Below are 25,707 nucleotides of genomic sequence, written 5' to 3'. Positions count from 1 at the left end.
GAAATAAAATAATTTATTGTCTCAGTTGCAAGAAAACCTTCTTTATAATATCCATACTAAGAAGATCCTAGAATAGCTATACTAGGAAAGAAATTAGTATTTCCCCTATTTTTCTTTTTTTTTTTTTTTTCCAAGCACATATCTATGTGTCAAAAATGTTCAATTTAATACATGGTTCTGTTAGGGCTATGGGAAAGTTAACAAATGATTCTGCTTAGAATTTTTTTCTAAGAACATTTTTGGGTTTGTTTTTGTTTTTAAAATCAGGTGCTTTTAGAGAATGTTACTGTTACTTCTGAAGTCAAAATTAGAAATAAACATCTCAATTTTCAATAGCAATAACAGATACTCTGATTCCAAGACCATATTTCTAACCTAGGTATCCAGAAACAAACTAGAGAAGAGAGTTCACAACATTTGAATTCCATTGTCAATGCTGAAAAACTTGAGCACACACCTACATTGTATTTGTCAAATTATGAACATCTGTGTCACCAGCATGGGTTGACTCGATAGTGACAGTGACTTTGGCATCAGCTGCGTATGAGCCAAAGGTTGGTGTGCTCTATATTTCTAAAGTGTTTCTAATAGTGACAGACATAAAGGAGAGCTAATATTCCAAAGCCCTAGACACCCACAAAATTGATGGAGAAAAACATAATTGCTAGGAGTACGTTATCAGCAAAAATGCATTCCAGCTTGAAAAGGCACAAACATTGTCTGCATTCAGCAGGCCACATGCTAATAAGATTGCCCCTCACAGTTGCAGTAGATATGGGAGAAGAATAACCCTCTAATTAGGTTTACTGACTGGTGGCCCATATTGTCTTCTCACTGCTAGCAAGGTGGGAATGCGACAATCTTTTGCAGTGAAAAGAAATTAGATGTCTTCCTTACTCCCCACAAAATCAAAACCATTTTATGTCAAGAGCACCATGGTCACTTCTCATTCATGGAGAAAAGGCAGTTACATCAGTTCCAGCTTTTTTACAAGCCTTGACGTTATTGAAAGTAAGTCATAGGTAATTCATATCAACATTATTGGCAATAGTAATCTACTTGATAATATTTTACTAATTTTTCCTCTTGGAAGTGGTACAAATCCTCCTTGTTACGGGGTCAAAAAGTGTTATACGTAAGCAAAAATGCCTTCTATTGTAACCTACAAACAGATAAAATATTTCCAGAGAGACCATATTTTCCACTTTTATTTCAGCCTTTTCTCTACAAAAGCATAGTAAAATCGGAAGGACAATTTCTATATGTTTTAATCTAGGAATGAAGCTGGCAGTGTATAGTGTTATATCATATCATCCCTACAGTCTGTGACCGAATTGATGTATATTAATACTTGAACTTAAGTGGAAAATCTCCGGTTTCCAGGTGCTTCTGTGCAGGCAGCAGTACACACCAGTAAGGAGCTAATTGTGGGTTCTTCCTTCTGCCTCTGATTCAAAGGGCGCAGCACTACATTTTAGGTCAATATAACATCTGGTTATAATGACCCAAATAGTCTTGCTCACAGAAGTTTCTGGTTGAAATTGAACTTGATAAAAACCATGGGGATAGTAGCATATAATATTAATATTGCCTGAACTTTGTTAGAAAATCTGTATTTCAGCAGTTTCTATTTTTGCCAAAATTCAGTTATATGGCTTGAAAATTTCCTATTTTATTTTCTGCATTAAGTGACAGGGTTGTTTTTCCCAATAAAAATAATTTGAAATCTCATTAAGAAAAAGATCTAATTTCAGGAAAAATCTCCATAGCATTAATAATTGTGAGCATGAATATAAAAACTGGCTTTTGTTTGTTCATTTTCTGTGTGTAAATTTGCTCAAATTTGTTATTCAAAGTCAATGAGGTAAATCAGTTTTTGTGCACTAACAACAATGTTGACACACCCAATAACACTCTCAAATTCTCACTGAGCATCCTCACACCTGCTCCAAACATTGCAAGAATTTTATCCTAAGCTCTCATCCTTTCTGGAACATATCAGCCCTACCAAGACCCACTTCTTCATAAGACCAGCACAGAAGAAAGTCACGCACTGCCTACTAAACAACAGCGTGCTGTACATTAGGACGCTAGAGGTTAAAATTGACTCTCCACTGAAATCAGCGTTGAAGTATATGGAGAAGAACATGAGGGAAAAAGGGTTGTACTTTCATGTCCTCATAAGTTGCTGTGTACAAACTAATTAATGGTGACTAAAGTGTGTGGAGGGTATGTGGGAAGTCCAAGAAAAGCGAGCACTGCGACAAGATTGAAATTGCTGAATGTAGGTCAAGGATGAAGTGCACAGCACACACATGCTCTGAAATAAACTGATTTTCACGTTCCCTGGCATCATCCAATGACTAAATTGTACTCTTGTAGCAAATAATGCAAGGAATTGCAAGAAGAGAAAATGCAGTGTTGTGGTTACAGGAGTTCAGTGTTGTCTGGAGAATGGACTTTTACTCCTCCTTGTGCCGCAAAGTTTCTGTATGTTGGTAGTCATGTAAGACATTGCCTGTCCCTTGTCTTCTGGATGCACACATGAAGTCCTGAGGTCTGCTGTGCAGAAGTGCTGAGCTGGTACAGCAGTAGTGGAAGCCAGTGAGGTCTGTGCTCTGAATGTATGTCCTATATAATTCTAACTATTGACAAAAATCAGGGCCAAAGTATCTCTAATTGGACTTCTAAAATTACCCCAAACTGACCTTAGAGGCCCTTAGTTACTGATCCATAAAACATTAAAAATAAATAAAAAACAACAACAAAAATATTGCCTCACTGGAAATATTACAAAGGTAGGTTGCAAGGGCAAATACTTAGCTGCTGTAATGATAAATGTCAGAGAATAAGTCACGAGAAAAGTAGTAAGTGCATCCTGTGCCTTGAGGGATACAGGATACTGGAGAAAACAGTATGTAATCATTTCAGAGGAATCATCAGCTTTTACTGTTTTCTTTTCTAACTTCTGATTATTTGATAATGCTGTTTTGACACAAGTCTTTTAATGTGACAGCATATGTGTAAACATACGATTTTATATAAAAAATGTAGGGCAACTAGATTGCTACTGGTTTATACATATAATGCATACCACCAAAAAAAGTCAGTTTTGTTGGTTTGTCATCTGCAAGGTTCTAAAGAGCAAACATCTGACACTGTACTGAAGAATTAATCCACACATACAGTATTGGAGTATGCATACAGCACAGCATCTGATACGTTCGAAAATGTGACAGAAGAAAGAGAAATTACTGCAGTTCATTTTTACAAAATAATAATGTGCCTATGAACAGTTTCAGGATACCATCTATCCCTACAGATTTTAGAGGGAGCTTCCTAGATCCTAGATACACTACTGCCTTCCTATAATGGAGATGTCCAAGATGACTCTAGATTTAATTCCGTATACATATCAAAGAGAAGAAAAAAAAAAGTTTCAATTAAAACAGAATAAAAACTATGCCAACCAGTTTCAAGAATAGTTTTGCTGGGATGGAAAATTACCAAGGACAGTTTTATAGTCTTTGTAAACTTGTGATGAAGTATGACCACAAAGAATTATATTATTCTTCTATTTTAATGAAGATAAAATATTATTTTTTTAAAATCAAGAATGTGATAGTATAATTAATGAAAAAAAAATCCAAAACTTACATTTAAAAATAAATCTAAAATATATGTTCTTAATGAAATTGGTCATATATGACTTCATTGAAACCAAGAGATTAATTTCATTCACAGGGATTATCTGAAATGAGTTTTTCAATTAACGGTCACTAGCTGAATAAACCCCTGAGGAGATCTTAGTCTATGTTACACTACACTACACAAATAAACTTGGCAAAAGCTGAAAAAGCAGTGAGACAAAGGTTCTCCTTGGTTTATCACAGAAAACCTATTATATGTGAAAACCTCTTTTTTACTAATTGTAATTTAAAATTACTGTACGATCTTTTCAATAAAAAGATAATTATCTATAGGACACATGCTACTCCCTAGTACATCGATTTAAAATATTACAGGCTCATCATGAGATTCAATTTCAAGCTGAAAATAAGACACTGGTATTGCTACACAGAGCTCTCACAACAGCATCATACCAGCTTCAGTGACTTACAGAAGTATCAGAAGGGCTGAACACAGCTGACCAGCTGTGAGCCTCCTCTCTGCAGCCCCACACCAAGCATGAAGATGACCCAGATATCCACCGACTTTCCAGCACATCTTGCCTGGGCATAATTTCAACTTGATAATGTTGAGCTATATTCCTGGTCTCTGCAAGGGTTGAGATGTGTTCATTATTTTAGCATAACCTCCCAAGCAATCCTATTTCTTCTAATTATTTGTAGCATCAATGGGGCTCTCAATAGGTAAGTTTTAAAATTGTTTCCCCCTTTAACAAGGGAGCTCAAGTGCAAAAGGCAGCCAGGGAAGAGCTATGAGAGCTGGCTGATGGAGGAGGTGCTCGTATGATTTCACAGCTTCAGAGAAACCCAAGTGAAAACATTTCCCACTTTTCTCCTTTACAGCCTCACGTTCACCAAGTCTAACACTTTAGATTTAACGTTCCTCAGAGCAGGTGTTGGTTTGGGTGTCTTTATTGCTACCTCATATAAAAAAAATCAGGATTAGTCCTCATATATCATAATGAGTATGTAATTTATTGGATTGCATGCAAAGTGCTTTTTGAACCTTTCACGCTGACAATTCCTCACTGTCTTATCCTATTTCCCAGTCCCGATCTCTACATTGTCCTGTCTTGCTTTCTCCTTCTCTCCTCATCCCCCTGCGTACCATTTACAGCCGATAGGTTTTTAAGTTCTTAGAATTAATTGTAGGATTTTTTCCTATAATTTTTGTTGATAGTGTAAAATATCTTCCACAAGAGCAGGAGAAAAATAATGTTCTATTTAAAATAACAGAGAACACTCCATTTAAAATTGCTGAAAGGTGCAAATGATCTTGATGGGCATAAAGGTAATTTGGGAAAATTTTCATGAAAAATAACTGCCATTTTGAAAAGCACTGTTACTGTTTCCTAAAGATGACAAATCCACTGAACACACTGACTGATGAGAACAGTCCCCAGAAGTGGTCATGGATTTTTATTGCACTCATCTATGGATCAACCTCACTCAGTTCTACTGAAGATATCATCTACATTACAAAAAGAATGTGTGAGAAAATAATCCTGATAAAAATTCTATACATGTGATTTGTTAGCCATCAGAAACATACTTCAATAGGAATATTCATACGTGTCATTCCATCATTATTTGGAACAATATAGATATGTATGTACTATTTCTTAAGGCTGCGGTTCTATTGTTTGTTTTTAAGATACAGAACTAAATATTTATTTTAAATTGCATCAAATAGAAACACTTAATTTTCATCTTTTGTCAAAAGGCAAGCATGTGCAGCAAAGGAAACATTATCTGTGTGAAAGAAATGTTGAACAGAATATGAATCCTGTTTAAAACCCAGTTCAGCCTATAAATTTGTAACCTGAAATTCACTTATTTGGTAGTATTCATAGCTTTTTAAAAAAAATAAGCAGTTGTAAACACAGATGTGCTTTTCAAAGTGGGAAAAAAAAAAAGGTATTTCTTTTAACTGGCATGCTTCTAATACAAACTTGATAATTATCATCGACAAATTATTACAATCTTGTATTACAATCGCTAAGCAGAGTACTTAGGTATGGATTTTCCTAGTCAGAATAGTATTTAATATAACCGTAAATTTTAAAACATTTTAGATCGTATTAAGTAACTGATATTTAGGTATACTTAAGTTTTACTAATTCGGAGCCTCAAACATCAAGCTTCAAATTCATAATTATTCAGTTCATGTACAAAATCTCCTGTCAAGTTTTCCATATGCTGTAAATAGTTTTCTAAATCTTTGTCAGTCAACTGCTATACTTTTCATGAGTTTTTACATTGCATGTACGTACACAACAGGACTTAGCAGAAAATACGCTCTCTAAAACTTGTCAATTCATCACTCTTCAGAAGCATCAGCACTAACAGGTATTTAAATGTTTGTTTGTTTTTTCCATGATGTCAATTCAAATAACTAAAATTAATAAAACCCACACAAAACATATATTCCTAGACATTGCTATTAACCAACTCTAGAAAATTTCCAGTAACTGAAATTCAGGAAATTCTCTGGCATTTCTTACAGTGTGCCCTACTTCCTTACCCTCCCACCTTTTGAACTCTTATATACTTTCAACAACTCCTCGTGTTGCTGTATTATAAACTGGCTGCAGTCAAGATGTTAGTTATGGGGTCAACACATTGCAGAAGACCACCCAGCTAGCACTAAAGGGATGTGTTTTCTTTGTATGAATAGTGGGTTTCTCTTTAATCTCTTTGATCACTTTTGAAATATTTTGAATGTCCACGTGTGCTCAGGGATTAAACTTTACATTTCACATTCCAAAGAAGTCAATAAACTTACAGAAATTAATTGCTCTTTCTTTGCTAAAAAGAGACCAGTATTAATCCCCTGTCAGCAATCATATGTTAATCACTATACACATTAATGTATATGGTGTAACATGCCATATATGTTTGTGTTCTAGTAATATAATGGCTTTTGTGCAACAGGTTTCCAAAGTTATAAACGCTCTTTCCTAATTATCATATGTAAATCCGTACAGCCACTTAAGACCCCGTGACTTTCTAATCCTGTAAGCAATGATACATTTTCACTGCATATCCTGACAGCAAGAGGTGGTTTCAAAGCACTTGCTGCAACTCCTAGCTTATGAGTTAAAGAAAATGAGACCTTTCCTATATAACAGAAAACGGCTTCCCAAGGCACCACTTTTGAAATGAGCTGAACTTGCAGTAACTGCATCTCTTCTCATGCAGTCCCCCCACACTGTGTACCACCGGGGAACAAATCCTTCAAAGTCCTTTCCACTGACAATGCCCACTACATGTTTGCCAAAGCTGATCACAAGGTATATGATGACATGATAGATGGAAATTATATATGTGTATTTACAAATTATATATTTGGGAAAAGAGTTTATTTTTGATTTGTGAGCACTGTTCGCTTGTGATACACCCTAGGTATGTACTTCAAGAAGTAGGTGAAAACACTCTGTAAGCACAGAGAAATATCAGAGCTGAAATGAGGAGCTGCAGGAGCCAGAGCTGTTGTGAACACCAGGCAGGCTTCAGAGATGGGGAAGAAACTTCCTGCACCCACAGGGAACTGGGCTGAGTTTGCTGAATCTCAGAAAGGCACAAAAGAAACTGAAAGCAAGTTTGAAAGCTGAACCCTATAACAACAAGATGACCAGATGGAGAGAATATTATTACTCTTTTCACTTCAATTTTCTGACACACTGACTTTGAACTTCATTTTAAAAGTTACATTTTTTTAATTTATATCCTATTTAAACTTGTCTTTTTTCCCACTCTGTAGGCACCTAGGAACAGCTACATCAAAGCTCTGGCTGATTCAGGATGTTGACATAAAGGGCAAAGCAAAACACATATCATTTTCATTCAGTGGTTGAACCAGTAAATAAGAGTTAAAGACTCATCTGTCAAACTGATTTCAGCTAGGGTTTCTTCGAAAGGGATATGTTCCTGTGTTTATTTTACTAGTAAATGGAAAACCCCAAAAACTAGGGCAGATTCTATTTCTAGGATGACTCGGAGCCAATTAATTCTCTCTCTTTTTTTTTTTTTTAGCAGAACTATACTTCCAAAAAAAAAAAAAACTTTAAAAGCCTTGTTAAAAGTAAACTAATATGAATCATTAAGCCATTACTGAAATAAAATGCTTTGACTTTTTCAAAATTAATAAATTAAAAGAAAGCCTCTTTATCAACTTTAAGCTTCTGACCAAAATCCAAGCCAAAATTTCAGTTTTCTCTTACCTTGCTGCTCACTGAAATAAATCTCACCTGGTTTTCTCTATAAGCACTGTTAGGGTGTCAGTTAATCTGACTAGCCCAGAATGCAGTATTCCATACCTGGAAAGCACTTTGTAAACCCAAAACATCTGCCTGTTTCAAGTGACTTTGCTGGTTCCCAGAATCCAGACCAACATCCAGACATGCCATGTTTTGTGGGATTCAGGAGACTGTCCTGTATCATATATGGAAGTGAGAAGTCTCCCTCAATTGCAATGTTAAGTGGTACCATGGCTAGAGAAAATAGTTGAATAGTTTGCTATTAACGTGTTCTTCCTCCCTTTATGAATTAAGACAACCATTTTCATATGTCTATTTTGTATATTCTCTGGCAACTGTATGATTTTTTCACTAGGCTCAGTCAACCAGCAAAGAGAACTTACTCTGGTTTTTCTAATAATTTATTGCTGCTACTGATTTCAAGGTACTTTTTTTTCTCTTTCTCTGTCAAATGATTCCATAAAGAGAAATGTTCCTTGTTTTTCAATTTACAGGTTCCCACTTGAATGAACAAAAGACCTATAGGCAGTTGTCTTTCAAGGCAGAAAAATAATTATCAGATCAGCTGGAGATCTGAGCTCATTTGTTTTGTTTTTGTCTGTTGTGTTTGTTGTTGTTTTTGAAGACAGAAGAAATAATCAAATTTCAGCAGAAGAGGAGATAACATTAGAAAAATTGATTTTCTTCTCTTTCATACTCCTTTCTGCATTGAGCTGAACATCAGCCAACATCTGTCCCCTGCCTACCACACCCCTGCTTATTCTTATGTAAGAAGACCAAGTTTTGTTGCTGCAATGAGCTCTCTCACATTCATTAATTTACTGGATGGGCATCTGTTCTGACAAAAATCCACTACTGCTAGTATATTATGAATTTACAAGCACATTTCATATCAGATTTTTAAATGATTATGTTGGTTGTGTCTTTAACCTCCATGTAAGCATTTTAGATTGTTTTTAAAAGTTTAGTTTGTTTTGTTTTTAATGTTTTTTTTTGTTTGTTTTAACCACACATTTATTACACTATGTCTCACCATCAGCTCCCAAAAGGTCTTTATTCAGGCACTATTAACTTCAAAATAAGGTTCTCCTTTACTGCTTTATGATCAAAATCTTCCTTTCTGTCTATAAGACATATAATCTTGGGGAGATCATCCTCAACAGTGAGTGTTATGACCAGCCTGTGGTGTTTGGAAGGGCTGGGTAGGTACACACAGGAGCAGTGCAACAACCATGGAACTTCATCATTGAAAATGGCAAGAGGAAGAGAGTGAGTTGTATCCAACCAAATGTGTTCCTGACATGACAGCATACATAATGTGTCTTCCACTTCCACACAGAATAACCCTGAAAAGCGAACTTCTGAATTACAATAGAGCAGAAATCTTCCTCTGGACTGAATATCTCCATGCAATATCTTCTATACAGGAAAGCAAAACATGAAAATGAAGGCTGGAGTCTGACTCCACTTCTGTGTTACTCAAAATAGATTGAGCATATATTCCTGCAGTATTAATTTAATTCTGAAAGGTAGCCACATAAAAAGAAGTATATTTCTTTTATTCCAAGTAAACTTAAACACTTATTCTTGTTCCTTTATACTTGTCAATGAATAGGTTAACAGGGCTTTTCAGAGAAAGACCTACAGCACATCTTTAACTCCAAACAACTTGCTAAAAATAGTATATAATCATGTAATAAAGGACTGTACCATAATGCAAAAGCACATATGCAAAATAGAATCACATGAGCTGCCTTAATTTTGACTCTAAATCACTGGCATTATATCTGTGATACCATTTCCTTAAGGCAATTCTTCAGCATTCAGTAATTCTCCTTCTAAAATAGGAATCAGCGTCCCAGCTAACGATTGGTACAGCCTCCTTGTGTTGGACATGGAGTAGACAGGCTGTAAGCAGAGACATTTTCTATTTTAGATAAAAGACTACTCCTACACCACTGCTGATGCTTCTATTAAGACTCATCACAAGTGTGAAAATTGTAAGTAGGCACAGGAATCAAGACTAAATAACTGTGAACCAGAAAATGAAAATTAAAAATGTTTTGTTGTTGTTGTTGTTTATTTCTTTCTGCTAATTTTACAGGAGCAAAGCATGTACTGAAACAGATTTAAATGTTTATCCAAAAATCACATAGGAAGGCTACAAGACCTCGAGGATTTGAACCCATTACATCTGTGGATCCAGAAGCATATCCAGCATTAGCAACCTAACTCAAAATGCACACACTTTTGAAATGTCTCATATCTCAATAAAATCATTATGATAGAGCCAGTATCCACCACAATGCCAATAAAAAATTTTTTAAAATGTTGCAATGCAGCACCAAACATCCCCAAATTAAAACAGCTATTTAAACATTACACAACAGCATACCACTTTAACACTGAAAACCAAATCAAATGGCCCTGACTTAGCGTGCAACTCAGCTGTCTGTGTTTTACATGATGAATCACTCCCTATTTCGAGCCACTTTCCACACGTTGAAACTTGCATTCATAAATTCACATTAGGCAGCTAATGGGACAGAATCAGGGTTACTATGGCAACAGTGTGACGTGCCCTATCACTTAAGTGAGAAAATGAACACTAGTAATTATCACCAAGCAAGTGGTATTTTTTGCCTTTTGTATACGGTATCTTTGGATGTTTGGTTTAGTTAATGACTAGATTTATGCTGTTTTACAAAGGTGAAAATTCTGACTAAAATGACCATTACCTGGTCTCATACTAGGAGACAGTTAGAACACCTCAGTGAGCAAAGCCCATAGGACTGATGTATTTGCAAATATTTATTTATTTATTTGTAAATATTAGGATATTAGGAAACTACAGGCCTGGTTTCAACAGTACAGTGCCTCACAGATGCAATTGATAGGGTGAAAAAAAAACATGTCTCAATTTTGATTTCAATATGAAAGTAAGATCTTTAGATGCATGAAGCCCAGATAGTAATAAGGAGAATGCATCTTCCTTACCCATTAGGGTTGCAACAGACAATATTCTGTCTTGCAGCAGAACACCCTGTCAGTGTTATTGCCAAAACCTTAGCTGTTTTTGTGCACTTGCTTTCTCCTCTTTGAAGGTCAGTCAGCCTTAACAACATCTCTTGCATTTAAAGGCACAGCAGCAAGCAGAATGCAGCTGGATTGCTGTTTGACAAATATTGACTCATGATCTTATTGCTTTATGTTTCATCCTATCATTTATTACATGCATAGTTTATTTGTTTCAAGCTAGTGTGCTAAGAAAAATAGATCCATTCACATTTAAACTCTTTACCTTCCACCTTTGGTTTGACTTTCCTTTAACCTCCAGGAGCCTGAAAACCTGCTCTTTTATAAGCTTTCAACATGTTGGCAGATAATTTGAAACTGTTCCTTGTTTCTTGGATGCTGAGCACAGCAGCTGCCATTTTTATCTAAAATGGGCTAAAAGAATTGACTGCCACCCACTGAAACTGCCAGTGTCCAATATGTGGTCTGCCTTATAGCTTAAATAAGCATAGTGGTGTAACCTGCCTTCTGCCTGAACAGAAGTTTAAGGTGTGATTATTTAAAGAATTTTTGAAGGGTTGATCATCAAAGTACTCAAAACCTACCCAATGATGTAGCACATCTTTAAAATTATGAATCCACTTGATTATATCCTAAATTTCCTTACCAGTTTAGGAATAATAATTGCGGGAAAAATCTAAAGAAAGACATTTAAAGCTGAGACCTGACCAAACTTTTCAGCCACTGCCAGACCAACAAGTAGTTCTGCCTCTCACCGCTGGGACAGGCCATAAAGCGTGTGTGGAATTCTTTTTTTTCCCACTACAGAATCCCACTCTTCAAACAGCTTCAAGAGACTGAATTAAGAATTCCTGTCCCATGGTAACATCAGCATTCTGAAATTACATGTATAGCTTAGAAGAGTCTGAAGGAAAAAAAAAAAATGCTTGACTGACAAATAGTATTCAAAGGAATAAGAGAGTCAGGATGGCACAAAATGAGTAAGACTCAATGGATGCAACCATAACCTGCTATGTACAGCACCGTAAAACAATAATACTTAGTTGATAAAGAAGAATTTTATTTTAGCTATTACATTCTTTATATATCATAAAATAACAGACTTCTAGATAGTATAAGGTGTGGATGTTGATAAGCGTGCAGTACAGGAATAAGGGTTTTTTGGCTCTATCTCAAGAGGCTGAAAAACAAACAAACAAGCAACCACCAAAAGACAGAAGCATGGTCAGATAGTCAGAGATAAACACATTTCCCAACTTTCCCCAATATCCAGTTTACTAAACATTCCTATCAAGTTTAGTTTTGTATACATACATTTGTATATCCATAGATGATTTTCCATCTAAACTGGGACTTGCCGGGTTTATTAAGTAGAGCTTAGCTGCAGTTGCTCTTTTTTCCTCACCCAAAATTTTTATCTGCAGGCTTGCAGGAAATCTTTTTCTTCAGATTTTAAAGCAAAATAATGTAATTTGCAGTTATAAAGCTGACTGGGGAGTTAAGGAGATTTAAGGGCTACATTTCAGATAAGTAATCTCTATTACATGACCTTATGATCAGTGGCATTTTGTAGCCTGGACTGCAATTCCCACGATGTCAGTACAGACAGTTTTTGGCTGTAAACACTCTTCATTGCAGACTCCTTCCTCGGGCAAATTATTATAGTTGGTTGCTGTTCTTCTGTGTATTTAATGATTATACCACAGCCACTCAGAAAAGCAGATGACACCAATTGAATTCTAATGTAGAACATAAGCAACATTTTGTAAACAAGCAAGAAATAATTTAAAATAAAGACTTAGAGTCCTATGTTTCTACCTCAATGTAATCATCTCTTAGTACACAACTACATTCTGCACTTCATTCCCTTCATGAAAGTGAAGATACCTTTATCTCCATACTTCTGTGAAAACATCTGTATTAATATCTTGACAGAATCAGACGCCCCGTGCCTGCCAGTGTTCCAGGGGCGTTTGGACAATGCCCTCAATAACATGCTTTATCTTTTTGCTAGCCCTGAAGTAGTCAGGCAGCCAGAATCAATGGTCTTGATGAAGGTCTCTTCCAACTCAACTATTCTATTCTGTCCTAAACAGTGCTACAGGCAGACAAGCATATATAGAGCAAGCATACCCCTATAGTATACCTGTATTTCAAGAAGTGCATATCCTGCAAATTGCATCTCTATCTGCTTAGAAAAAGTCAAATATTTTCAGTGTAGAGACCAAAATAAAAGATGTGAAAAGCAAATTCTACCCCTGCATTAGAGCCAATGAGACTACAGAAGAGAAGGAAAGACCTTGTTATCCTCTCTCCATGATAACATTATCACTGCATGCAAGACAAGCAGCAATAGAAACTTAAGTTCCTGATGCTAACACATGCACACAACTTTAAAGACATTTACTTAATACCATATTTCATGGAGCATAAGCAAAATTATGAACACAACCAAAAGAGAAATTATACCTTTTCTAATATGGGCACAAATGGTCTGCATTTCAGAGTTTTCTACATTTCACTTTCATAATTAAGTATAAGAAGTATTAAAATAAAAATCTCTGGGGTCAGGAGGTCTTGATCTGCAAACTAGTTGCAAACCTATTTAAGCTGTTACAGGTTTTCAGTACTACAGTATGCTTAGCAGAAGATGAATGCAGGAACAAGGAGAAGAGATGAATTTTCAGTCTTTCCTTGCTTGTATTCAATGAGGAAGGGAGTTATTTGTTTGTGGACCTTCTCTGTGGGAATCCATAAATCCCGTATGTGCTATGCATTTGCTTCTTGTCAAGGAGACTGCTGTATGAAAACATGGGGTCATTTCAATATGAGGCTAAGTGCATGTAAACAGGAAAATAAATGTTGGCTACAGCTAGCACAGTAGCTTGCTCTTCAGAAACAATAAGATGCCATTTGCCATAAGATCCTGCCTTTGAAACAACAGTGAGCCCACTGATATTGTCAAAGTCTCTAAATACAAGAGAAAGAGAACAGCTAGAAAGTGAGACAAAAGTCTCACTTTTAGTCTTGAAAAGAACAGTGTTGTTGGTTTTTGTTTGCTTGCTTGTTTGTTTTATTAAAGGGATGATTGATTCACCAAGAATGCAACTGCTCAGATCAAAATATTTGGAGAATATTTTTGTGTTAAAAAAAAAAAAGAAAAAAAGAAAAAATATGGACTTTTTTTTTTCCAAAAAAAGTTAGGATTAAATGTTATCTTGTTCTGAGGAAGTTGTCCCTGAATGTACAGAGCACAGGACATAGCTCTGAAAAAGAACTGTGTGGTTTAGGGAATCCTTTCATCTGTAAGGGTGGAAGGACATTTAGGAGAACATGTCTGAGAGAACATATCTGGGAGGACAGAGAGAAGAAGAACAGAGCACAAAGACTGGGATCCCTGGAGCCTTGTCTCCAAACCTGTAGTACAAGAGCAATACCTACCTCCCAAAACAAGATCTGTAACAAGGGAGGGAGAACAAAAAAGTACCTTAGATTTCCATCCATCAGGTATGAGCAGGAGAGTCTGTCCTGGAGCTCTGACTGGCTGGTTTGCTCCTGGAGCAGACCACAGGAGTAGCACTGCTGTCACGACTGTCCATACCTGATTCAGCCCAGGGAATCTCCAGGGCAGTCTAGGAAGCCTTACCAAAGTGTCTCTGCAATTCACAAAAAAATCCTGTACAGGTGCCCCTCCATCTTGCTGTTGCTTCTGATTTTGAAAGGACCGGTCACCCAGAGACACTGTGGGGACACCGGAAAAAATGCTTGTGGGAAAAATAAATAAATAAATAAATAAAAATAAGACAGCATCTAGGCAGTACTGGGCTTCAAGACATTTTGGGCAAAGTCTGTAGCACCCCCAAATCAATATTCACAGTTCTGCAGGTCATTCTCTTGACTGCAAGCCCACAATGAGTCTATGCCCCAAGAATATTATTATTGCACCGTACCAATGCATGCTGTTTTCACAGTGAGCCACAAAATATGGCCTTTGTGATTTATGGTTTTTAAAGAATGGTATTTCTGAAGAAGAAGGACATTAACTGCATTACCATAACTGCTTTCCTGCTTTTCCACAATTGCTTTATGGATAAAAGGATGCAATAACCAGCCTTGGTCCAAAGCTCTTCACTTTCCCACACAGGTAAATCCTTCACTGGAAGGGTAGTATCATTTTCTTCTCACACACGAGTCCCACTTGGGTGCTCTTCTCCCACCCCAGTCACCTACTAAAGATTGCCAATCACACAGGGAAAATTAAATTGGCTCTGGACACAGCCCCGTTTATCTGCAGCTCCATAGGCTGGAATTTGCCTGTCCCTGGCACCTCTCCCCAGAAGGCTGAACATACGGCAGAGATGTTGACGTCAACTGAGTGGTTATCAAAAGAAGCATGTACACTTGAGGTGATCTCAGACATGACAGCTCTCAGCACTCCATCCTCTCCTAGTGAGATCCCATCCTCCTGCCAGGGGCAGCACAGGACAGCCCATGGGTTCTGTGCCCATTGTCAGTGGCAGAGACTTCTACAGAGGGCTTACCACTGATACGTGTTCTGTTTGTACTGACTGTTTACCAGCCCAGCCATGGCAAGCACAGCAGTAATTGCTCCTTTGTTTATGCGCACAGGGCAATCATCCCCTTTGCATAGCACATGGATTGATACCATGGATTCCAGTGATCTGCATGTTTCCTTAGTCTGTACAAGATTCAGAGCTCCTCAACACTAGATAGGGATGTCAACTGTGCACGTGAAAAGAAACAAGCTCTGTATCTTTCTCCATACAGCAGAACATGTTTCAATGACATTATCCCTCCTATAAGGGAATATCCCTGTATAAGGGAATTTCAGAGGTAAAAAAAAAAAAAAAAAAAAAAAAAAAAGAAAAATCTGAAATACCAAAAACTGTGTTAGAGTTGTGCTTGGTAATATATATTCCGTCTACGCAAACATAAGTGAACAACTTTAAAACTCTCTGGTATCCTACATGAAGTCCATGCTTTCTTGCATTGTAGAAATGAAAACTCTGGAGAACAACAGGATAAACTGTAATTTGAGAGTATTACATCTAGCTGAAAAGGCAAAGGAGAGCACCCATGTGAAAAAAAAAAAAAAAAAACATGGTTACTGGATCATAATTTGGCTAAGAAATGTGATCCTCATGCAGGTGCAACGAAAGCTTTCCACACAACTTTAAAATGTGCTCATACCAAATGTGCTTACAAATCGGTACACCAATAGCTACAAAACATCACCCTGCAAATCAGGCGCTATGCCTGCATAATGCCAGAGGACATGAATAGTTGTCTAAGAAGTTTATGAAAATTTATATATTTAAAAATAAATAAAATCTGCATACTTCTACCTTTATATAGAGATATACTTAGAGACTTTATCGTCAGACTACTTAATGTTAATTATCATTATTACCTCTATATTTGTTCACAAGAGCACTTGTGGAAAGCTCTCAGGAAAAAAAAAAATCAGTACATCTGTTGGAAGTTTCATCAAAAAGCAGTTGACAGTTTTGGAATTTCTATAGTTCTAATATAACCTTAATAATATTCAAAGAAAATAATATCTAATAAAAAGCTTTTTTATGTTGTTGAAAGGCTAATTTAAGTGCATGCATTTAATTAATTTAAAACACACAAACTCTTTTCTAGAAGAAACTCCAATAAAAAATTCAAGGAAAATCCCAATTAGAAGACTTCAAACTAAAGGTAATAGCTTTGCAGCAACTAAAATGAAATCTTTGTAAGTTATTTGCATTAAAATATATATATATATCAATAGAAGCCTTGGGAAATAAAGCACAAAAAGTAGTACAGGAGATAAAATGATCCTTTCATGTTCTGATTAAGGGTTTGTGGATAATGATGTATTTTTGAGGCAAATACCAGAGCAATCTAGACAAACAAAGAAAATATTTAACATATTAAAAATGAAATTTGCAAAAAAATAAGAACAAAACCTTTTGGCTGTGCTTTTTTTTTTTTTTTTTTTTTTAAACAAAGCAGAGGTTTTTAAGATTCATGTAAAGACAGAACAGCAATATTTGTATTTCAGTACCTGAAAATTCTTTCCTCAGGTTACAAACTCCAGACATAAATTACAGAGGACACACTGGTCTCCTTGAGACTTAGGGGCAGAAATCAGTCTTTCAATGACAAATAGGAATGACATGATATATATGAAATTTCTTTCGGTAGAAAGATTTTTTCAGTGTTTGGAAAATACTGTAATATTTTTTGTTCATAGTAATCCATTTCAGAGAATTCTCTCCTGATGCGGAATACAAATTTACATAACTAAACCAATTAATTACTTGGGTACCAATTCTGGATAAATATTTTTTTACAGGGGTTGGTTATATCAGTGGGCTTTATTAATCAAAGAGGTAAATTCATATACAATGCACTACTCACCATGTTATGCTCTACAGAACTGTTAAAATGGGACTTGAATAGCTGTTCATTTCCTAATCGGAGGATGTAATTAAGAGTCTCAATGAGGTATGTAAAATGCTAGTAACGAAGAAAAGAAAGGATGTCTGCCACAAACAGTGTATATGGGTCAGTATCAGGTGACCTATATGAGATTTTGATGAATGTGTGTGAGCAACTAAGAACAAGTTAGTAGGACCTTATTCTGGTGACATGACCTTTTTACCTGAATATTGACATTACAAAACTCATACCTGGCAGAAAGAAAAACATACATTGAATTTATCTTGGGAAATGACCTTCAGCCATAGTGGGATCTATGTTATTGAATTGATGGCATAACTTTGGACCTAGCCTGAGAAAAATTCCCAGTTGGAAAATCTCATCTGAGTGTAGATGGTGCTATCAAAGAGCAGTTGCTCATTTGATTTGAATGTGTTTTGCAATAGCAACTTTCCCCAACAAAATGAAAAGGCCTGAACGTGTGATTTGCATTCTCCCTATGTTCTGTAAGCTGCTTAAGATCAGTACAAAATGTATGCAGACAGAATACATACATGTCATCCAAAACAATCATCACAAGATCATCCATCAATTTGTATTCTCAGTGACAATGGCTAGAGAAGGCCACAAGGTACTCTATTGTCATTGCCATATGGAAAGAAACTATAAAAATGACTTACGAGGAAATGAGGAAACTTTCAGGTGCAGATTCAGTTACAATCCCACATGTAGGTACTTGTGTTTATCACATAGCTGACAAACCAGGCACAGTAATGAAGAATTTAGTTTTATCCAGACAAGAAGCGTTTGGGATTTTTTTGTTTCTCATTTGAGGAATCTGATCATACCCTTTCCACATTACTAACACATGTCTCTTAACCATCTTTACCAGGGCAAAGCTGCAACTCCTAATAAAGAATGCCCTGCATTGCAGAAAGCATTGCACATGTTGCTCTCTCTTTTAACTAGTACTCTGCCCCTGCAATGAGAGTTCATTAGCACCTCTATCACCCCAGCTGCACCATGCACAGCGAGCTTCTGGCAGAATAGTTGCTTTCCCTTATTCAACAATACATGGATCTCATGGGTTTGCATTTACCAGGCTACAAGCACAGGAGATGGAGCGCTGACCTTGCCAACAGATGTAATGTTTTAAGCTGCACAAGGGGTAGCAGGAAAACCAGGGAGGGCTGCATGGGAACATTGATTCAATAACACATGACTGCATATGAGATCAGCATTCCCAATACGCTTCACAAAGAGCTGGATCTTGGTTTCTGGGACATTCCTTGTCTTCTCTTATGGTCATCTTTATTTAACATTCTTTTGCAATGAGATGAGACTGAACATGCATCCTTGGTGGAGGCCATGACCAACTTCCCTAGAACTGTCTCTCTTTTATTCACAGATCCAGGACTCTGCAGTAACTACATCACTCTTCCTTCTTCTTCTTCCCCCACCCCTAACTTGCAGAGCCCCAGTCGGGAAAAAAAAAAAAAAAAAAAAGTCCAGAAGATAATACATAAATTTCCTTCTTTACTAGGGCTGACATTAATACAGTATCATGGTCCTGGAAAAGGCCCTGAGGGAGCTCTTCTCAGATAGATCAAATGGTAATGATCAAAGTTATTAAAGGAATAAAAAAATAAAATAGGAGTTAAAAACCAAAGGGGGAAAAAACAAAAAACATCTATGCAGAGCAAGGGACGTGCCTGTGGAATATCTTCAGATGTTGCAAACAGAGCTCTTCTGTGTTTGCTTCTCATTGTGCAAGGCTGGCAACAGGATGGAGAACTGCCCTTGAGGGGGAATGGGCTCCCCACTGCTCTGGGGATGTATGGTTCTATTCATGTCCCTGCCTTCCAGTTGTGATTGGTGTTTTTTTTTTTTTTTTTAATAGTGGGAACAGGACTCATCTGTTCCATTAGTTGCTTTAATTGTCCCTTCTGGATAATCACAGAATAATTCAAGGTGGAAGAGACCTCAAGAGCGCTCTAGTGCAACCTACTTCTCAGAGCAGGGTCTGCTCAGATCAGGTTGCTCGGGGCTGTCCCCAGGTGGGTCTAGAAAATCTCCAAGAATGGCAACTGCACAATCTGTATGGGCAATATCTTCTAGTACTTGACTATTATCCTGGTTTAAAAATGCATATATAAATAAATAACAAACAAACACACACTTCCTTGCATCAACACAACTTCTCTTTTCTCAGATTATTCACGCTTTCTCTATTTCTTCCAATATGTACAAAAAGCCTGGCTCCATCTCCTTGATGCCCTCCTGGTAGGTGCTGGGGGACTGCTGCTGGTTCCTCCCAGAACTGTCCCTTTTCTCGACCAAAGCAGCCCCCACTCCTCACAGGGCAAATGCTCCAGCATCAACCATCATGGTGGCCCTCTGCTGAACTCATTCCGGTTGACTGATACCTTTCCTGGACAGAAGGGCCCAAAACCAGGTGCAGTGTTTTAGATGGGATCTCAAGAGTGCTGAGTAAAGAAGAAAATCACAATCACAGAATTGTAGGAGTTGGAAGGGACCTCAAGAGATCATCGAGTCCAACCTCCCTGTCAAAGCAGGTTCCCTAGAGCAGGTTGCCCAGGTAGACATCCAGACAGGTCTTTATCACTTCACTTCACTTCACTTGACCTAGGTATGTACCCATTCATAGAAATGAGGATGTTGCCAGAGCACACTGCTGGCTCATGCTTGCCTGGCTGCCTACCACAGCCCTAGTGATTTCTCCAGGGAGCTGCTCCCCAGACATACAACCTCCAGCATGTATCCTTACTGTGGTTCATTCCTTCACAGGAGCAAGACATGACATTTATCATCCCTGAATTTCATAAAGCTCTTATTGGCCCATTCCTTTGATTTGAAGGTCCCCTTGGACAGCAACCCTCTCCTTGACTGTTTTGACTTCTCCCACTTAATTTGGTGCAAACCTTATGAGCAAGCACTTTGTCACCTCCTCCAAGTTAAGATATTGAACACAACAAGAATGGACCTTGAAATGCTTCCCTTGATACTGGCCTCCAGGCAGAATCTGTCTGGTGAACTACTGCTCCCCAGATAAAGAGTGAAACCATCTTTTCATCCCCCAGACCACAAACATCCTCACACAAGAATGCTGAATGAGACATCTTAAAAGCCTTGCTAAAAATGGAGGTAAGTGGCATCCGCTACTCCCCTCATCTGCAAATCCTGATATTTTGTCATAGAATGTAATAAGTTTAATCAGTCATAATTTACCTCTGATAAATCAGTGCTGACTGTTCCCACGGATCACCACCATTTTCATGTCACCTGAACTCTTTTCCAAGATGACTTACACTATGATTTTCTCTAGCATCAAAAAAGTCCAGCTATAACATTCCTACTAAAACTACAGATAACCTTTTTCTCCTAAACTGAGACTGGGAAAAATCACAAGTCTTACTCTGAACCCTACATGAAGTAGTACTGTGACAACTGAAGACAGCTGTTGACTCTGTGCCCTGGATTTCTTCCAGCTGTCACTTGCAAAGTGGCATTTTCTGTTGTGCTATTTCAGCTGGTGCTGTGGTTCAGTTTCCTTTCAGTAATTCCTCCTGGCAAGTTCCAGAACACTGAATAACCTTGGCTTTGCACAAAACTGTTCTATGTGTTATTAAGAGAAATAAAAATAAATTTCCCTAAGCATCTAATCTCAGTAAGGAAGGATCCCTGAAGAAATAAATAAAATTGTTCCATTCTCATCAGTCAAAGCAATTTTAGCTTGAGAGAAATCATATTTGTAGTGCTATAGTGTCAGTGCTGCATATGGATTTGTCTGAATCAAAATATATTTGCATTGATTTTTGCATTGGTGTGATGTCTGCAGGTCCAAATGGCCTGAACTTCCCAAAGAGCAGAGTAGTTGGCTTCAGCTGTGTCTCTGGCAATCTAAATTTACTGCCTAATGGAAGACCCCCTTGGGTTGAAAACATGTTTCGTTCAAAGGCAGCTTTTTTCTGTTTGTGTAAATTATACAGCCAGGCACACACATACCCATAGAAAATAACTTATGCTTCTCTCCACTGAACATCAGAAAAGTCCCCAACATAAACTTTACAAAAGCTTCATTAGGAAATAACTACTATCTGTATGGATAGATTTGTTATATAAATAGAAAGATTTACTTTTAAATAAGTGTGAAAAAGACATTTTAAATTTCTAAAGATTAATACCATTGTCAGTTCATTCCCTCCTGGTCTCCTCAGTAAACTTTCTGCAACAGATATCTGTGTGTGGGGAAGATGGTGGCTCCAATACTGTAGAAAAACAGCTGATAAATTCAGGGATTGCCCATTTAAAATATTCTTTTTCTTGAAACATACCATCTTTCCAAAATAAAGCCAGGCAATTAATTACATAGCACTTCCCAAACTGAGATGTTAAGCTGCCTAGCTTTTAGTTCTACATTCTGAAAATAGCAGTTCTGTAGCATTTGGCCCCAAGATCATATGAATAAGCAATGTGCAGAACATTAATTTCTGTGGATTTCAATCTTCTATTAAAAAAGATTTAACACCTGCAACTGTAAAGGCCTAATGCTGGTAGCCAGTAGGGTTCACCTAAGCTCTACCTCCAGAGTAACAGAAACACATTAATAACTACCATGAAGTCAGACCGAAATCAAAGCCACAACCTGCCACGTTGCAAAGATGGTGAGGAAGAGGAAGATCACTGTCTCTTCTCTGCCTTGGAGAACTGCTGAGCTCACTCTGTGATACCGTCAGACGTTCAGGTGCCATTCCTTCGGTAAGTGCCTGCCTCACCTCAGGTATAAACTCTCCTGAGCCCTGCTGGGATGGTGAGGATCTAGAGAGGAAGGCACATGTTCTGGGTGGTGGGTCTGGTGTGCTCATTCTGAGAGCATGGGCGGATTAAGAGCAGAACAAGAACAACCCACTTTCTCTTAATTTTCACCTCTAAACTGAGATTCCATTTTTCCTCTTCTAACCATAAAACAGCAGTGAACTGCAATAGCCCTCTACCCTTTGAAGTAGATTTGGAGCACAGACGCTGATTTTGCACCCTACTTAAAGACACAGCAAAGGCAATTAACGTCTGAGTCTCCCTCCGCCCCTTCCTCTAGACCTTTTCAGAAACATTTTATCTGTCTGAGATACAACAGTTGCTGAGAGATGATTAATTTAGACAGCTCCTTCACATTTCCCTGCAGACTTAGCTTGAAGTCACAGACGTATATGCATGCATATACATGTTCCCTAGCAATCAGAGCTATGGCTGCTTCTAGCAAATGATGTTCAATAAGCAAAGAAGCTACCATAACCTGACATAATACCAGATAACTATGTCAAAGCTCAGAAAAGTTATGAATACTGTTAAATATTGAACTTGATTAATCTACACAGAATAAAAGAATGAACATCTCAGCAAGACATATTGAAGTAGAGCAATTACAGCTTTAATCATTCCTTTTCTCCAAATTCTGAAACTTTGCATAAAGCATAAGGCTCTTTTTAAAATAGAACTGAAATTCACCCTAAAAAAAAACCCTAAAACTTGATTTTATTTTATTTTTAATCTGATATTTACTCTGAGTATCCTAAAGCATATCTACAGAACAGCTCGAATTTTGTATTGCAAAGCCAGTACATTGGTTGAACAGCAAACAATAGCAACATTAATTGTGGCTATGATTGAAGCATCTGAAGAACACATTAAATTAGATTACATATTAAATCAAAAATATTACAGAAAAAAATCCTAGTCTAACTCTTTAACATTCTTTACCTTTCAGTTTTACATTCTTTGCAGCATCTAACAAATAAGTACACTGTGAGTGATTTTAAACAGACAGGATTAAATTAATAAAACCAACTTGCATGATCTGACTGTTAATGCAAGTTGTAGAAATTTGTAATGTAAGAATAGCCTTAATAGGAAAACCAGAATTCCTTTAGTACCTTATAACAGATATTAGAACAATTGTAGTTAAAATAGGAGTACAGAGCAAAGACAGCAGTTAAAACAAGAATTTCGGTTATGCATATTATTTAAAGAAAAGGAGAAAGAACATGGGCCTGAACTCCAACCTGAAGAATAGAACAAGTATGGCAGAGGTAAAGCACATCTCTGTATGAGATACAAGTAACTTGTGTACTGAGTGCAAGTAGTCACTGGCAGATTTTAGTTAAGCCAAAACAGATGTGAAATATAGCCAATTTTCAATTAGTCATGGAAAAAAATATCCAGGTTGCAGACTAACCGTAATACAAGCAGAAAAGACATGAGACTTTTTCCTTTTCCTTTTTAACCTTACATATCTTCATTTCAAGTTTAAATATAAATTATGTACAGAATGTTCTTGCAGCTATTTTACATATGTTTTAAATTTGTGGGTTTGCTTTATCTTCCTTATCCCACCTCATTTATTACCCAGAATAGCAGAGTCAACTGTAAATAAATACATGCCAAGTGTACTTCCCATTTTATTTTCTTTTCAGTGGTTTCAGTTGCTGTTATAATGAATCTCAGCAGATCAGATTTCTCTCTCTTTTACCAGAAGATTTGAAAGGCTGTAAATGAATTATCAGCTGCATTACCTACAGAGCATGGATCTATATGAGACATGATTAAGCAAGAAAGATGACTTTTTTAAACAGAATTTCTGAATGGTCTCTAGATGTTGCTAAACTCAGGCTACAACATTATAATCCAATCTGGCTGTGACAAAGATTGAGATAAACATTGTAAAGGCTGATCAGGAAGAAAAGGTCACCCTTACAGATAAGATACAATTAAGGACATACTTAAAGTATCTATCTTGGAAAAAAATATGGGGAGTGTTCATCAAGACTTCTAAGCTGCTCAGCTCACTGAAGATGGTTGGTCAAAATCTTTCAAGAGAACAAACCCAATTCTTGTCATTTACAAATTTCTGTAACCTGTCAAAATACTTCCATATGATTTAGAGTAAGTATCAATCTTCATCTCTGTATTAGTTTACTTAGATGACAGTAAACATATATTCTGGGAAGTCTGTTTTGGCAGAAGGGAATTTGGACTTTAACACACTCTTGATCATACCCTAAATCTTTCCAATATATATTTTTTAATGTGTAATCATGGGCAGAAACATGCTTCACCTAATGGTGTCACTAGAAGACATTAAAATTTTAATCCTGAATTGGTATAATAGTGCTTGTAGAACAGAAAAGCCATCGACTTTTAACTCCTTCAAAGAGAAGAGGATAGAAAAATTTAATCACCATTCTGCTACCCCTTGCTAAAACCCACAATCACAATAAAAACCTGAATAATAATAATAATAAAGGTCACTGTCATTTCAAAGGCAGCTGACAGATTTACTAGAGGAGAGATAATAGACCTATTGAACCTACTGAGGTATTCATAAACTGCAGTAATAATGAAGTACAAGTTGGCATCACTTCCGTCTTGCTCCTGAAGAAAGTATCTGAGTGCACAGCCAAGCCTTATAATGTTAACATCCCCAACTCTACAACATAAGGTTTATTCTGAATGTATATAGTCTCAGATTTTTGGTACCGGATCGTTCCCCAAAGAAATCTATGTCTCAGAGGTCTGAAACCTCTAGTAACATATTTGGATTCCATGGAGCACACTTGACAAACCTGGATGTATGAAAGAGCATGAAACAGCAAAAGAACACGCTAAAACTCAATGCCAGAATGAACTAGTAAATAATAATAATAATAATAACAACAATAAAAGATAACCCAACTATTTAAACAAGCCAACAAATTCTCTGCATCTCTATGAGAAATCCTATTTTACAGTTTTCCACAGAGAGAAGGGGTGCATACCTACATGACAACTCACAGCTAGTATTTTGATACCATCCATGAGCTAAATTATCAAGTCAATAATAAAAAAAAAAAAAAAAAGTGCTCTGGTCAATTTTCAATACAATTATAGAAACAGATAATCTCAATCACCACATGAAAATGTTGAAAATTTGTACCCACGTTTGCTTAGGAGCATAAAATGATCCAAATCTTTGATATTGTAAATCAAAGTGCAATCCATCACACTGAATAGGATTCATATTTCTGTCTAGTAAATGATGTATATTAAGGTGGAAATATGCATTTCATAGCTTGTATAGAGCAACTCGGACAAACCCTGATGTATTGGACTCACTGCAATAGAATCTATCCATGTGCAAGAGCTGTTTGTCCAAGGTTTCCAGATGTTTGGCAGCCCAGCAAAACCTGTCCAGAAGCAGCATTTTCACGTGATTAAAA

The 25,707-nt window shown here is 36.9% G+C and overlaps 1 protein-coding gene across 1 annotated transcript in view; it reads right to left on the bottom strand.

Moving 5' to 3' along the window:
• NAV3 (neuron navigator 3) overlaps nucleotides 1-25,707 on the bottom strand; it is a 411,556-nt gene that overhangs the window by 361,773 nt on the left and 24,076 nt on the right. The window lies entirely within an intron of this gene.

Source organism: Anser cygnoides, chromosome 1 (genome assembly GCF_040182565.1).
Source record: "Anser cygnoides isolate HZ-2024a breed goose chromosome 1, Taihu_goose_T2T_genome, whole genome shotgun sequence".
NCBI classification, from domain to species: domain Eukaryota; kingdom Metazoa; phylum Chordata; class Aves; order Anseriformes; family Anatidae; genus Anser; species Anser cygnoides.
Note: the sequence above shows the minus strand (reverse complement) of the source record. Positions and strands in the feature narration are given on the sequence as shown.